The sequence below is a fragment of the Odontesthes bonariensis genome, chromosome 13, assembly GCF_027942865.1.
Source record: "Odontesthes bonariensis isolate fOdoBon6 chromosome 13, fOdoBon6.hap1, whole genome shotgun sequence".
Lineage (NCBI taxonomy): Eukaryota > Metazoa > Chordata > Actinopteri > Atheriniformes > Atherinopsidae > Odontesthes > Odontesthes bonariensis.
In genome coordinates this window covers 38052353-38066376 of record NC_134518.1, presented here as the reverse complement: position 1 = coordinate 38066376, position 14024 = coordinate 38052353, and positions in this window count along the sequence as shown.

Here is a 14024-nt window from a genome sequence, read left to right as displayed (position 1 = left end):
ACAGAGTAGCATTAAACCGGCTGTTTTTCCTCTCACAGAGCAGCATTAAACCGGCTGTTTTTCCCCTCACAGAGCAGCATTAAACCGGCTGTTTTTCCCCTCACAGAGCAGCATTAAACCGGCTGTTTTTCCCCTCACAGAGCAGCATTAAACCGGCTGTTTTTTCCTCTCACAGAGCAGCATTAAACCGGCTGTTTTTCCCCTCACAGAGCAGCATTAAACCGGCTGTTTTTCCCCTCACAGAGCAGCATTAAACCGGCTGTTTTTCCCCTCACAGAGCAGCATTAAACCGGCTGTTTTTCCTCTCACAGAGCAGCATTAAACCGGCTGTTTTTCCTCTCACAGAGCAGCATTAAACCGGCTGTTTTTCCCCCACAGAGTAGCATTAAACCGGCTGTTTTTCCTCTCACAGAGCAGCATTAAACCGGCTGTTTTTCCCCCACAGAGTAGCATTAAACCGGCTGTTTTTCCTCTCACAGAGCAGCATTAAACCGGCTGTTTTTCCCCTCACAGAGTAGCTTTAAACCGGCTGTTTTTCCCCTCACAGAGTAGCATTAAACCGGCTGTTTTTCCCCTCACAGAGTAGCATTAAACCGGCTGTTTTTCCCCTCACAGAGCAGCATTAAACCGGCTGTTTTCCCCCACAGAGCAGCATTAAACCGGCTGTTTTTCCCCCACAGAGCAGCATTAAACCGGCTGTTTTTCCCCACAGAGCAGCATTAAACCGGCTGTTTTTCCCCCCACAGAGCAGCATTAAACCGGCTGTTTTTCCTCTCACAGAGCAGCATTAAACCGGCTGTTTTTCCCCCACAGAGCAGCATTAAACCGGCTGTTTTTCCTCTCACAGAGCAGCATTAAACCGGCTGTTTTTCCTCTCACAGAGCAGCATTAAACCGGCTGTTTTTCCCCTCACAGAGCAGCATTAAACCGGCTGTTTTTCCTCTCACAGAGCAGCATTAAACCGGCTGTTTTTCCTCTCACAGAGCAGCATTAAACCGGCTGTTTTTCCTCTCACAGAGCAGCATTAAACCGGCTGTTTTTCCCCTCACAGAGCAGCATTAAACCGGCTGTTTTTCCCCTCACAGAGCAGCATTAAACCGGCTGTTTTTCCCCCACAGAGCAGCATTAAACCGGCTGTTTTTCCCCTCACAGAGCAGCATTAAACCGGCTGTTTTTCCCTCACAGAGTAGCATTAAACCGGCTGTTTTTCCCCTCACAGAGCAGCATTAAACCGGCTGTTTTTCCCCCACAGAGCAGCATTAAACCGGCTGTTTTTCCCCTCACAGAGTAGCATTAAACCGGCTGTTTTTCCCCCACAGAGCAGCATTAAACCGGCTGTTTTTCCCTCACAGAGTAGCATTAAACCGGCTGTTTTTCCCCCACAGAGCAGCATTAAACCGGCTGTTTTTCCCCCACAGAGCAGCATTAAACCGGCTGTTTTTCCTCTCACAGAGCAGCATTAAACCGGCTGTTTTTCCCCCACAGAGCAGCATTAAACCGGCTGTTTTTCCTCTCACAGAGCAGCATTAAACCGGCTGTTTTTCCCCTCACAGAGCAGCATTAAACCGGCTGTTTTTCCCCCACAGAGCAGCATTAAACCGGCTGTTTTTCCTCTCACAGAGCAGCATTAAACCGGCTGTTTTTCCCCACAGAGCAGCATTAAACCGGCTGTTTTTCCCCCACAGAGCAGCATTAAACCGGCTGTTTTTCCCCTCACAGAGCAGCATTAAACCGGCCGTTTTTCCCCTCACAGAGCAGCATTAAACCGGCTGTTTTTCCCCACAGAGCAGCATTAAACCGGCTGTTTTCCCCCCACAGAGTAGCATTAAACCGGCTGTTTTTCCCCCACAGAGCAGCATTAAACCGGCTGTTTTTCCCCCACAGAGCAGCATTAAACCGGCTGTTTTTCCCCCACAGAGTAGCATTAAACCGGCTGTTTTTCCCCTCACAGAGCAGCATTAAACCGGCTGTTTTTCCCCTCACAGAGCAGCATTAAACCGGCTGTTTTTCCTCTCACAGAGCAGCATTAAACCGGCTGTTTTTCCCCCACAGAGCAGCATTAAACCGGCTGTTTTTCCCCCACAGAGCAGCATTAAACCGGCTGTTTTTCCCCCACAGAGCAGCATTAAACCGGCTGTTTTTCCCCTCACAGAGCAGCATTAAACCGGCCGTTTTTCCCTCACAGAGCAGCATTAAACCGGCTGTTTTTCCCCCACAGAGCAGCATTAAACCGGCTGTTTTCCCCCACAGAGTAGCATTAAACCGGCTGTTTTTCCCCTCACAGAGCAGCATTAAACCGGCTGTTTTTCCCCTCACAGAGCAGCATTAAACCGGCTGTTTTTCCTCTCACAGAGCAGCATTAAACCGGCTGTTTTTCCCCTCACAGAGCAGCATTAAACCGGCTGTTTTTCCCCTCACAGAGTAGCTTTAAACCGGCTGTTTTTCCCCTCACAGAGCAGCATTAAACCGGCTGTTTTTCCTCTCACAGAGTAGCTTTAAACCGGCTGTTTTTCCCCTCACAGAGCAGCATTAAACCGGCTGTTTTTCCTCTCACAGAGCAGCATTAAACCGGCTGTTTTTCCCCTCACAGAGCAGCATTAAACCGGCTGTTTTTCCCCTCACAGAGCAGCATTAAACCGGCTGTTTTTCCTCTCACAGAGCAGCATTAAACCGGCTGTTTTTCCCCCACAGAGCAGCATTAAACCGGCTGTTTTTCCTCTCACAGAGCAGCATTAAACCGGCTGTTTTTCCCCTCACAGAGCAGCATTAAACCGGCTGTTTTTCCTCTCACAGAGCAGCATTAAACCGGCTGTTTTTCCCCTCACAGAGCAGCATTAAACCGGCTGTTTTTCCCCTCACAGAGCAGCATTAAACCGGCTGTTTTTCCCCTCACAGAGCAGCATTAAACCGGCTGTTTTTCCCCCACAGAGCAGCATTAAACCGGCTGTTTTCCCCCACAGAGTAGCATTAAACCGGCTGTTTTTCCCCTCACAGAGCAGCATTAAACCGGCTGTTTTTCCCCTCACAGAGCAGCATTAAACCGGCTGTTTTTCCCCTCACAGAGCAGCATTAAACCGGCTGTTTTTCCCCTCACAGAGCAGCATTAAACCGGCTGTTTTTCCCCTCACAGAGCAGCATTAAACTGGCCGTTTTTCCCCTCACAGAGCAGCATTAAACCGGCTGTTTTTCCCCTCACAGAGCAGCATTAAACCGGCTGTTTTTCCCCCACAGAGCAGCATTAAACCGGCCGTTTTTCCTCTCACAGAGCAGCATTAAACCGGCTGTTTTTCCCCTCACAGAGCAGCATTAAACCGGCTGTTTTTCCTCTCACAGAGCAGCATTAAACCGGCTGTTTTTCCCCTCACAGAGCAGCATTAAACCGGCTGTTTTTCCCCCACAGAGCAGCATTAAACCGGCTGTTTTTCCCCCACAGAGCAGCATTAAACCGGCTGTTTTTCCCCCACAGAGCAGCATTAAACCGGCTGTTTTTCCCCCACAGAGCAGCATTAAACCGGCTGTTTTTCCTCTCACAGAGCAGCATTAAACCGGCTGTTTTTCCCCTCACAGAGCAGCATTAAACCGGCTGTTTTTCCTCTCACAGAGCAGCATTAAACCGGCTGTTTTTCCCCTCACAGAGCAGCATTAAACCGGCTGTTTTTCCCTCACAGAGCAGCATTAAACCGGCTGTTTTTCCCCTCACAGAGCAGCATTAAACCGGCTGTTTTTCCCCACAGAGCAGCATTAAACCGGCTGTTTTTCCCCCACAGAGTAGCATTAAACCGGCTGTTTTTCCCTCACAGAGCAGCATTAAACCGGCTGTTTTTCCCCTCACAGAGCAGCATTAAACCGGCCGTTTTTCCCCTCACAGAGCAGCATTAAACCGGCTGTTTTTCCCCCACAGAGCAGCATTAAACCGGCTGTTTTTCCCCTCACAGAGCAGCATTAAACCGGCTGTTTTTCCCCTCACAGAGCAGCATTAAACCGGCTGTTTTTCCCCTCACAGAGCAGCATTAAACCGGCTGTTTTTCCCCTCACAGAGCAGCATTAAACCGGCTGTTTTTCCCCTCACAGAGCAGCATTAAACCGGCTGTTTTTCCCCTCACAGAGCAGCATTAAACCGGCCGTTTTTCCCCCACAGAGTAGCATTAAACCGGCTGTTTTTCCCCACTGAGCAGCCGTAAACATCGGTCTGAGTTGCTGAACGTGAAGCTGGGAGGTTCCTCTTGTTCTTCTGCGACTGAGGCTGAAGTGAAAACATCCTCAGACTCGGTGATGAGTTGGAGTCCGGACGCCTTTCAGGTGTTTGTTTTCTGGTCGTGGCGTTGCCATGACGCCCTCCGGCCGCAGATAAATCCCAACGGTTGCCTTTGTGGCTGCTAATGCGGGGTAAACTGGAGGTAAATTATCACCCTGCGCAAACAGGCGGCGGACAAGTGAAAGGAAGCCGGCCTCAGATTGATGGCGGCCGTGCTGCTGCTGTGACGTGCCGTTACATTAAAACCTTCCTGAACCAGCAGACGGCTCTGAGCACAGGAAAGATATCCGTTACCGCAGACAGACGGCACAATGGACCGTGTTTGATCACGCTTCGTGTTTGTGTGCAGAGACGTGATGAAGGAGCGGCGGGAGGAAGAGGAGGAGGAGGAGGTGCTGATGCTGCTGGAACCTGCTGCAGGTTTCAGAAAGTTTTTCCTCAAAACAGAACCCAAAACCTCTAATATCACACTGTGAAGCTGTTTAGTTTGGTTACATAAACAGATCCAATTAACCTGAAGCAGAGGACAAAAACAATGAAACTTTAGATTCAACATGAGGCAGAAGTGAACGGACATCTTGTTGAAAATACAGCATCAAACATAGGGGCAACATATGATGTATTGCCAACTCCCCAGAACCTAAAACTCTGGGTAAATGGAGACCCGTTATGTTCGTTATGTTCAGGTACTGCAACCCTAAGGCATATTTTGTCAGGTTGTAAGGTTAGTCTGTCACAAGGCCGGTATACATGGCGACATGACCAAGTATTAAGAAGCTTAGGTGCAGGTATAGAAGATAAACAAAGGCAGGTAAACTTAGGAGGGTCCAAGGTGAAGAGAGTGGCAATTCAGTTTGTTCAAGAGGGGGAGAAAGTTAATAAGGAGGCACGGCAGTTTGGAGGATGCTTGTGATTGGGAGATGCAGGTAGATTTAGGAAATAAGCTTGTTGTTCCCCAGGAGATAGCCTCTACAAACCTAAGGCCTGATATAGTCTTGTGGTCTAGGAGTAGAATGAGAGTCTGTTTCATAGAGCCGACTGTTCCTTGGGAGGAATTAGTAGCAGAAGCATATGAAAGGAAAAAGCTTAGATATGTGGAGTTGGGGGCAGAAGCAGAGCAGCGAGGATGGAAGGTTAGAATCTGTCCAGTGGAAGTAGGATGTAAGGATTTGTTGCAAAGTCTGTTGTCTCATTGCTGAGGGAGCTGGGTGTAAGTGGACAGAGTGTGAGGAAAATAGTGAAGGAAGTGTCAGATGAGGCAGTAAAGTCCAGTCAGTGGATTTGAATTAGAAGAAGCAATAGCAGCTGGGGGCCCAGCAGGGGGAGCACTTAGGGTAAACAGACTTTTGGAAGAAGCAAAGAAGAAATTCAGGATATTTAAGTGGAGGGTGTGGCCCATGTGATCCTTTTGAAACCAGGCGGCCATTTTGGGTGAGTTGGCTTGTATGGCTTTGTTTTTGCTGGCATTTTTAGTGACTGTAGGACTGTTTAGGTGAGTTTGTCTGCTGAATCTGCTAGTGTGTCTTGTTCTGCCTCCACCTCTGGCACCTTCTATACTTTCATTACCCCCTACCAGAACCAGGGTTTGAACCCCATTCCTACTTATCTTTACCTCTTCTATTTCTACCCCCTACCCGAACCAACGAGACGAAACACTGATGAAAGGAGGTTCCCACCTGATGACCCCAATGACATGTTGGTCAGCACTGCTCACTGATCTATATTATAGGGAATTATTCACTGAGTCTGGTCCATTTTTTACTTGTTTCTTGTGTTTATCTTGAATTCGTTTTAGCAAAATAAGAAGAATCTGGAAATTTGGTTTGGAGAAACTGAACTAATTTTGTTTTTCGCTCTGTGAAAAAGTAAAAATCTCTCAAATATTTTCTTTGTTCTTGTGTCTATTAAATAAAGGCTCAAACTGATGAAATATTTAGTTTTTGCTACATTTTATGAAAACTTTTGTGAAAATGGGGTTCGTAGAAACAGCTCGATGTCAGATACTCACTCAGAAACGGAGCTGTGGTTTTTACAAATTATCTCTCAACTCGTGCAGCTGCGATGAAAGAAGAAACATTATTATGCGATAGACATGAGAGGCACAGACTGCTGCTACTTATCAACTCAACTCAACTTTATTTATAAAGCCTTTTTACACAGCCGTGGCTGAAACAAAGTGCTGTACAACACAAAATACAAGGCATAAAACACACTTACTTATGAACACATTTAGGATAAAATCCTTCACACATAATAACTGATCAGATCAGCTGCAGAAAAATGGTTTTGCTTCATCTTTCCTGTTATTTAACTGCATGAAATACTCAACAGAATATATTTAGTTGATGTTATTTGAGGGAACCGACAGCAGGAGTTCTTTCACTGAAGGAGGAGCTCCTGTTCCTGAACAATAAAACCGTAAAACGTGTTAAAAACAGAATGAAACGTTGATTTAACTTTACTTTCTATATACCCAAAGTGTTTGTTTTGTATTATTTTATTTTACCACCTGCGTACCCAAGGGGTTTGTTTCATTTTTATTGTACTGTCTGTATACCCAAGGTGTTTGTTTTGTTTTTACTTTATTTCATTTATTTGTTATTACTTCTACTCTTTATGCTGGACGTGCCCTCACATTGCTGTTGATTACTGTGGAACAATCTGCCTCTCCACGTCAGACAGGCTTCCTCTCTGTCTGTTTTTAAATCCCATCTTAAAACACGTCTCTTCTCCCTGGCTTTTGACACGATGTGAGATATTGAAATGTGAAATTGCTATTTTTAGTATTATTATTGTTTTAAATTATATAGCTGTTTTGTGCCTTTTAATTTATTCTTGTATTTTATTCTTTTAAATTTCGTTGTTTTTATTTTTCGTACAGCACTTTGGTCAACTGAGGTTGTTGTAAAGAGCTTTATAAATAAAACTGGATTGGATTGGAAAATTCAATACAAATATTTTTGAAAGAAATGTTGACTGAACAAAAAGTTCAAAGTGAATGCTGAAAAAGTGTGAACCACCACAAACAGCCACTTGTGTTGCCGCGTTGCGAGCGAGGTTCGGCTGCACTCCTGGAGCTGGAGAGAGACCCGGAGAGGGGGGGCATATGGTTTGGAGTGCAATAACTTGAATTCACTGCAACAAAGGAGTAATTGAGCAGGAGAGAAGGAGCCGTGAGCCTTGACTCGACAAAGCTGCGAAAACTCTCCTCTTTCAGGCTGATGAAGCTGTTGTCTGGGGGGTGTGGTGGAGGCCGGGTGGAGGCTGGGCGGAGGCGGCCGAGCGGCCCTGGACGTGATTTGTCATACAATCTGAATCTTTAGGAGGGCCGCGGCAGAGACACCTCCTCTCCATATGTCTGCTTCGTTTGCATGTGAAAGCTGCAGGGCGAAAGGCTGGGGGAGGAGGAGGAAGGTGGGGGGTCACAGTGCCTCTCTGCATCGTCAGCTCTGAGGGTATTTGTGGGCCTCGCTGTTGTTTCTTCTTCTTCTTCTTTCCACCAATCAGAGTTTATGTTTCTTTTTTTTTTAACAACATATTTATTAAAGTTTTTCACAGATATACAAAGTACACAAACATACATACACGAACAATATACAAACACTGGGTACATTCAATAAAAGCGCTTGTGTTCTAAAACAGTCTGCAGATCACAGCATGTGATTGTGGTCCTGCACAGGGAGTAATTATGCTGTTTCACACAGTAGGTCAGATAAATCTTTGTTCTTAATATTCTGGATGTAGCACCCCCATATCTGCTGAAACATTTCTCATTTATCTTTTAGAGTATATGTAATTTTTTCTAACGGTAAACAGAAAGATACTTCTTTAAACCAATGCACAATACTTGGTTTGCCAATACTTTTCCAAGTTAAAGCTATCACTCTCTTTGCTTGCAGTATTCCCATATTTATGAAGATTTTTTTCAAATTGATTGAAGTTATGTCCTACAGGATATAAGCCCAGTAGGAAGAGTGTGGCTTCCATCACTAGCCTAACTGATAAAATCTCCTGTATCATTTCTCTAACCTCTTCCCAAGATTCCTTTGTTTTTGGACGTGACCATAAACAGTGACACGATGCGCCCTGATCTTCTGCACACCTCTTACAGAGCTCAGGGATCTGCATATTAAATGTGTTAGGTTTCTCTGGTGTAATGTACACTCTCATTAGGGCTGATTTGCATGCTTTACTGCATTGAGACTGAGAACACGATGTTGATGAAAAATTCACCTGCAGAGTCTCAGGAAGTTTAAATGTTCCAGAGAATGTAACACAAAGAAGCTGCGCCACAAAGTTTATAGTTTACACGATCAGAAAGAAAAGAAAGAACGGGGAGATGAACGATAAAAGATGGGAGATCAGGTCTGTAAGGATCAGGTCTGAAGGATCAGGTCTGTAAGGATCAGGTCTGAAGGATCAGGTCTGAAGGATCAGGTCTGTAAGGATCAGGTCTGAAGGATCAGGTCTGAAGGATCAGGTCTGTAAGGATCAGGTCTGAAGGATCAGGTCTGTAAGGATCAGGTCTGTAAGGATCAGGTCTGTAAGGATCAGGTCTGAAGGATCAGGTCTGAAGGATCAGGTCTGAGGGATCAGGATCAGGTCTGAAGGATCAGGTCTGTAAGGATCAGGTCTGTAAGGATCAGGATCAGGTCTGAAGGATCAGGTCTGTAAGGATCAGGTCTGAAGGATCAGGTCTGCAGGATCAGGTCTGTAAGGATCAGGTCTGTAAGGATCAGGTCTGAAGGATCAGGTCTGTAAGGATCAGGTCTGAAGGATCAGGTCTGAAGGATCAGGTCTGTAAGGATCAGGTCTGAAGGATCAGGTCTGAAGGATCAGGATCAGGTCTGAAGGATCAGGATCAGGTCTGAAGGATCAGGTCTGAAGGATCAGGATCAGGTCTGTAAGGATCAGGTCTGAAGGATCAGGATCAGGTCTGAAGGATCAGGATCAGGTCTGAAGGATCAGGATCAGGTCTGAAGGATCAGGTCTGAAGGATCAGGATCAGGTCTGAAGGATCAGGTCTGAAGGATCAGGATCAGGTCTGAAGGATCAGGTCTGTAAGGATCAGGTCTGTAAGGATCAGGTCTGAAGGATCAGGATCAGTTCTGAAGGATCAGGTCTGAAGGATCAGGATCAGGTCTGAAGGATCAGGATCAGGTCTGAAGGATCAGGTCTGAAGGATCAGGATCAGGTCTGAAGGATCAGGATCAGGTCTGAAGGATCAGGTCTGAAGGATCAGGATCAGGTCTGAAGGATCAGGTCTGAAGGATCAGGATCAGGTCTGAAGGATCAGGTCTGAAGGATCAGGTCTGAAGGATCAGGATCAGGTCTGAAGGATCAGGATCAGGTCTGAAGGATCAGGATCAGGTCTGAAGGATCAGGTCTGAAGGATCAGGTCTGAAGGATCAGGTCTGAAGGATCAGGATCAGGTCTGAAGGATCAGGTCTGAAGGATCAGGTCTGAAGGATCAGGTCTGAAGGATCAGGATCAGGTCTGAAGGATCAGGTCTGAAGGATCAGGATCAGGTCTGAAGGATCAGGGTTGGGGTTGTTTGGGTGCCTCAGCCCCCTGAGCGGATCCTAAATCCTCCCCCTGAGGGAACAATGAGCCAGTGTGTCGCTCAGCCTCTGATCCTGATGATGATGATGGTGATGATGAAGGTGATGATGTCAGCAGAGGGGGGGTCCTGACACAGATACAGGGGTCACGACCTGTTGGCTCTGCAGACATCTGTAGCTTTGGTGCATTCCCTGACATCTTCTTCTGACCAATCAGCTGCGGCTCCCTGAGGCCACGCCCCTCACCATGAGCCACGCCCCTCACCGCACGCATTCATCAGCATGCATGGCCGCGGTCCGGCTGCATCTGACCTGTCGGCCCACAAAGGAGGCTGCGGCTGATCTATGAGTTCCTGCTCTGGGACCAGACTGTGCTGCCACCTGCTGGTGACAGCACGCCACTGCAGCGCTTCTCCTTCAAGCCTCAGAAACTAGGGCTGGGCAGCGATTAACATGTTTAATCTAATTAATCACATGATTTCCCTGATTAATCACGATTAATCGCATTTGTACGCAGAAACCAAAAATGAATATAAAAGTAGCGTATAGCTTTTAGCATTTAGCTTTATTTTAAATGTGCTGCCATATGAATGAAAGTGCCATAACATTTGTTGTGCAAACACACTTTTAACATCAGCATCTTTCTGTAGTTTTTATGTAGAAGCCTCGCTCCACTGTCTGTTTCCTTGAATGACTTGCTGCTATCAGTTGTGTGTTTTGCCTTTAAGTGATATTTTAGACTGGAACTACTACGCTGAGAAGACAATTCAACTTGGCAGAGTTTACAGATGACTTTGGTTCTGTCGACTCCGCCGTCTGGAAGAACTTTAAAATGAAAATGGCCGAGTAAAAGTTCCGTACCCTTCTCCATGTTTGGTGGATCCAAAGATTACTTTCTTTCCTGTTCCACAGCAGACAGCAGCAGACTTTTACAAAATAAAAGCCTGTGAGCAGCAGACTTTTACAAAATGAAAGCCTGTGAGCAACAGACTTTTACAAAATAAAAGCCTGTGAGCAACAGACTTTTACAAAATGAAAGCCTGTGAGCGACAGAATTTTACAAAATAAAAGCCTGTGAGCAACAGGCTCTTACAAAATAAAAGCCTGTGAGGAACAGACTTTTACAAAATAAAAGCCTGTGAGCTACATAATTTTACAAAATAAAAGCCTGTGAGGAACAGAATTTTACAGAATAAAAGCCTGTGAGCTACAGACTTTTACAAAATAAAAGCCTGTGAGCTACAGACTTTTACAAAATAAAAGCCTGTGAGCAACATAATTTTACAAAATAAAAGCCTGTGAGCTACAGACTTTTACAAAATAAAAGCATGTGAGCGACAGACTTTTACAAAATGAAAGCCTGTGAGCAACAGACTTTTACAAAATAAAAGCCTGTGAGCAACAGACTTTTACAAAATGAAAGCCTGTGAGCGACAGAATTTTACAAAATAAAAGCCTGTGAGCAACAGGCTCTTACAAAATAAAAGCCTGTGAGGAACAGACTTTTACAAAATAAAAGCCTGTGAGCTACATAATTTTACAAAATAAAAGCCTGTGAGGAACAGAATTTTACAGAATAAAAGCCTGTGAGCTACAGACTTTTACAAAATAAAAGCCTGTGAGCTACAGACTTTTACAAAATAAAAGCCTGTGAGCAACATAATTTTACAAAATAAAAGCCTGTGAGCTACAGACTTTTACAAAATAAAAGCATGTGAGCGACAGACTTTTGCAAAATAAAAGCCTGTGAGCAACAGACTTTTACAGAATAAAAGCCTGAGAGCAGCAGACTTTTACAAAATAAAATAAAGAATAAAACCTGCGTTAATGCGCGATAAAACATTTATCGCACATTAAACAATTAACGTGTTAACTCGTCCAGCCCTACTCAAAACATAAAAATATATTTCGAGTCGAGTCAGCAACACCCTTCATTTGATGTTTGTTTCATGGAGGATTTTCCAGATCTGCATCTGTCCATCACAAAGATTCTGTCCTCCACAGAATTTATCCTGTTTGCTTTTACTTTACACGTGTGATGAAAACAAGTTTTACATTAATTATGTGCGTGTGTTTTATTCAGGAGACTGAAAACCTGCCAACTCTTCAAAGAAGATTAAACCCAAAAACATTTCAGCATGTTGAAATGTGCTGATCAGGAGAACAGGAAGAAGAACTTTAGAGTAAACCAACACCGCCCCCTGCTGGACAACACACCACACAGACCCTCTCATTTGTGCCTCTTTGTTCCTTATCTCCTCTGCTCATCTCCTTATCTCCTCAGCTCATCTCCTTATCTCCTCAGCTCATCTCCTTATCTCCTCAGCTCATCTCCTTATCTCCTCTGTCCTCTTTCTTCTGATCAGAATTAAATAACTGGACCGGACTTCTTGTTCTGGAGGTCCGACCGACCCACAAACCGTGGCTGTGTTCGAAACCGCCTACTTCTCCTACTACTCATACTAACTTTAACTTTTTTTAAGTTCCCGGATGCATACTAGATTCTCCGAAATGTTGGGTATGCATCATGAGGTTATCAAGATGCAACGTAACGTGACGTCGCCGATCGTCATTTCCTGTCAAAACGGCAGTTTCAAGCTAGCTACAACGAGGGTAGGTTCACTTCCTGTTTTCAAAACAAAAGCACCAATTGTATGGTAATGGCTTTCCCTATGATAAAAGGCAACGGGTATTTTATTTTGTGAAAATAACAGGAAGTGCGTTGCTCACTGCGGCTAGCTTTAGTAGCACCGAATTCGTGGGAACAAAATTGTAAACAGCCGGTATTTTGTCAGGTTTTCAACACGTTGGGGATCTAAACGACTACTTTCTCTCCTGAAAATGTTTCAAATGTTGCTAAAGTTTACAGAGTTTAGAGCTTAAGGGAAATCAGCTTCAGGCCGGCTGATTTCAGCTCGGGCAGGAGCCAAATGCATTGTGGGTAAACGCTCTGCATACTGTCTGATCGATCAGTATGCAGTATGTAGTAGGCGGTTTTGAACACAGCCTCGGTCTCTGTGTGAAGCTAACGGAGCTAACCGGCGCTACTTCCTGTTTTACTTGTTTCAACATAAAAGAACGTATTTCAAAATAAATTTAAAAAAAAAACTCCTGCATTTACAGCCAAGTTGAATTGTCTTCTCACTGTAGTAGTTCCCGTCTAAAATATCATAAATAATAAAATACAATAATAAAAATAAAATACAATAAAAACTATAAAAAAGTATTTTTCCAAACATCTGAGCGCTCCAGCCGGTTCTTCAGGAGCCTGGAACTGAGCAGAACCCGGTCCACCGAGCAGAACCCGGTCCACCGAGCAGAACCCGGTCCACCGAGCAGATCCCGGTCCACCGAGCAGAACCCGATCCACAGAGCAGAACCCGGTCCACAGAGCAGATCCCGATCCACCGAGCAGAACCCGATCCACAGAGCAGAACCCGGTCCACAGAGCAGAACCCGGTCCACCGAGCAGAACCCGATCCACAGAGCAGAACCCGGTCCACCGAGCAGAACCCGATCCACAGAGCAGAACCCGGTCCACCGAGCAGAACCCGGTCCACCGAGCAGATCCCGGTCCACCGAGCAGAACCCGGTCCACCGAGCAGATCCCGGTCCACCGAGCAGAACCCGGTCCACCGAGCAGAACCCGATCCACCGAGCAGATCCCGGTCCACAGAGCAGAACCCGGTCCACCGAGCAGAACCCGATCCACAGAGCAGAACCCGATCCACAGAGCAGAACCCGGTCCACCGAGCAGATCCCGGTCCACAGAGCAGAACCCGGTCCACAGAGCAGAACCCGGTCCACAGAGCAGAACCCGGTCCACCGAGCAGATCCCGGTCCACAGAGCAGAACCCGGTCCACCGAGCAGAACCCGATCCACAGAGCAGAACCCGGTCCACAGAGCAGAACCCGGTCCACCGAGCAGAACCCGATCCACAGAGCAGAACCCGGTCCACCGAGCAGAACCCGATCCACAGAGCAGAACCCGGTCCACCGAGCAGAACCCGGTCCACAGAGCAGAACCCGATCCACAGAGCAGAACCCGATCCACAGAGCAGATCCCGGTCCACAGAGCAGAACCCGGTCCACAGAGCAGAACCCGATCCACAGAGCAGAACCCGATCCACAGAGCAGAACCCGGTCCACTTATAAGAGGGTTGTTGGTTCCAATCCGAGCAGACTTTGGCTTTTTAACTCTCAGGATG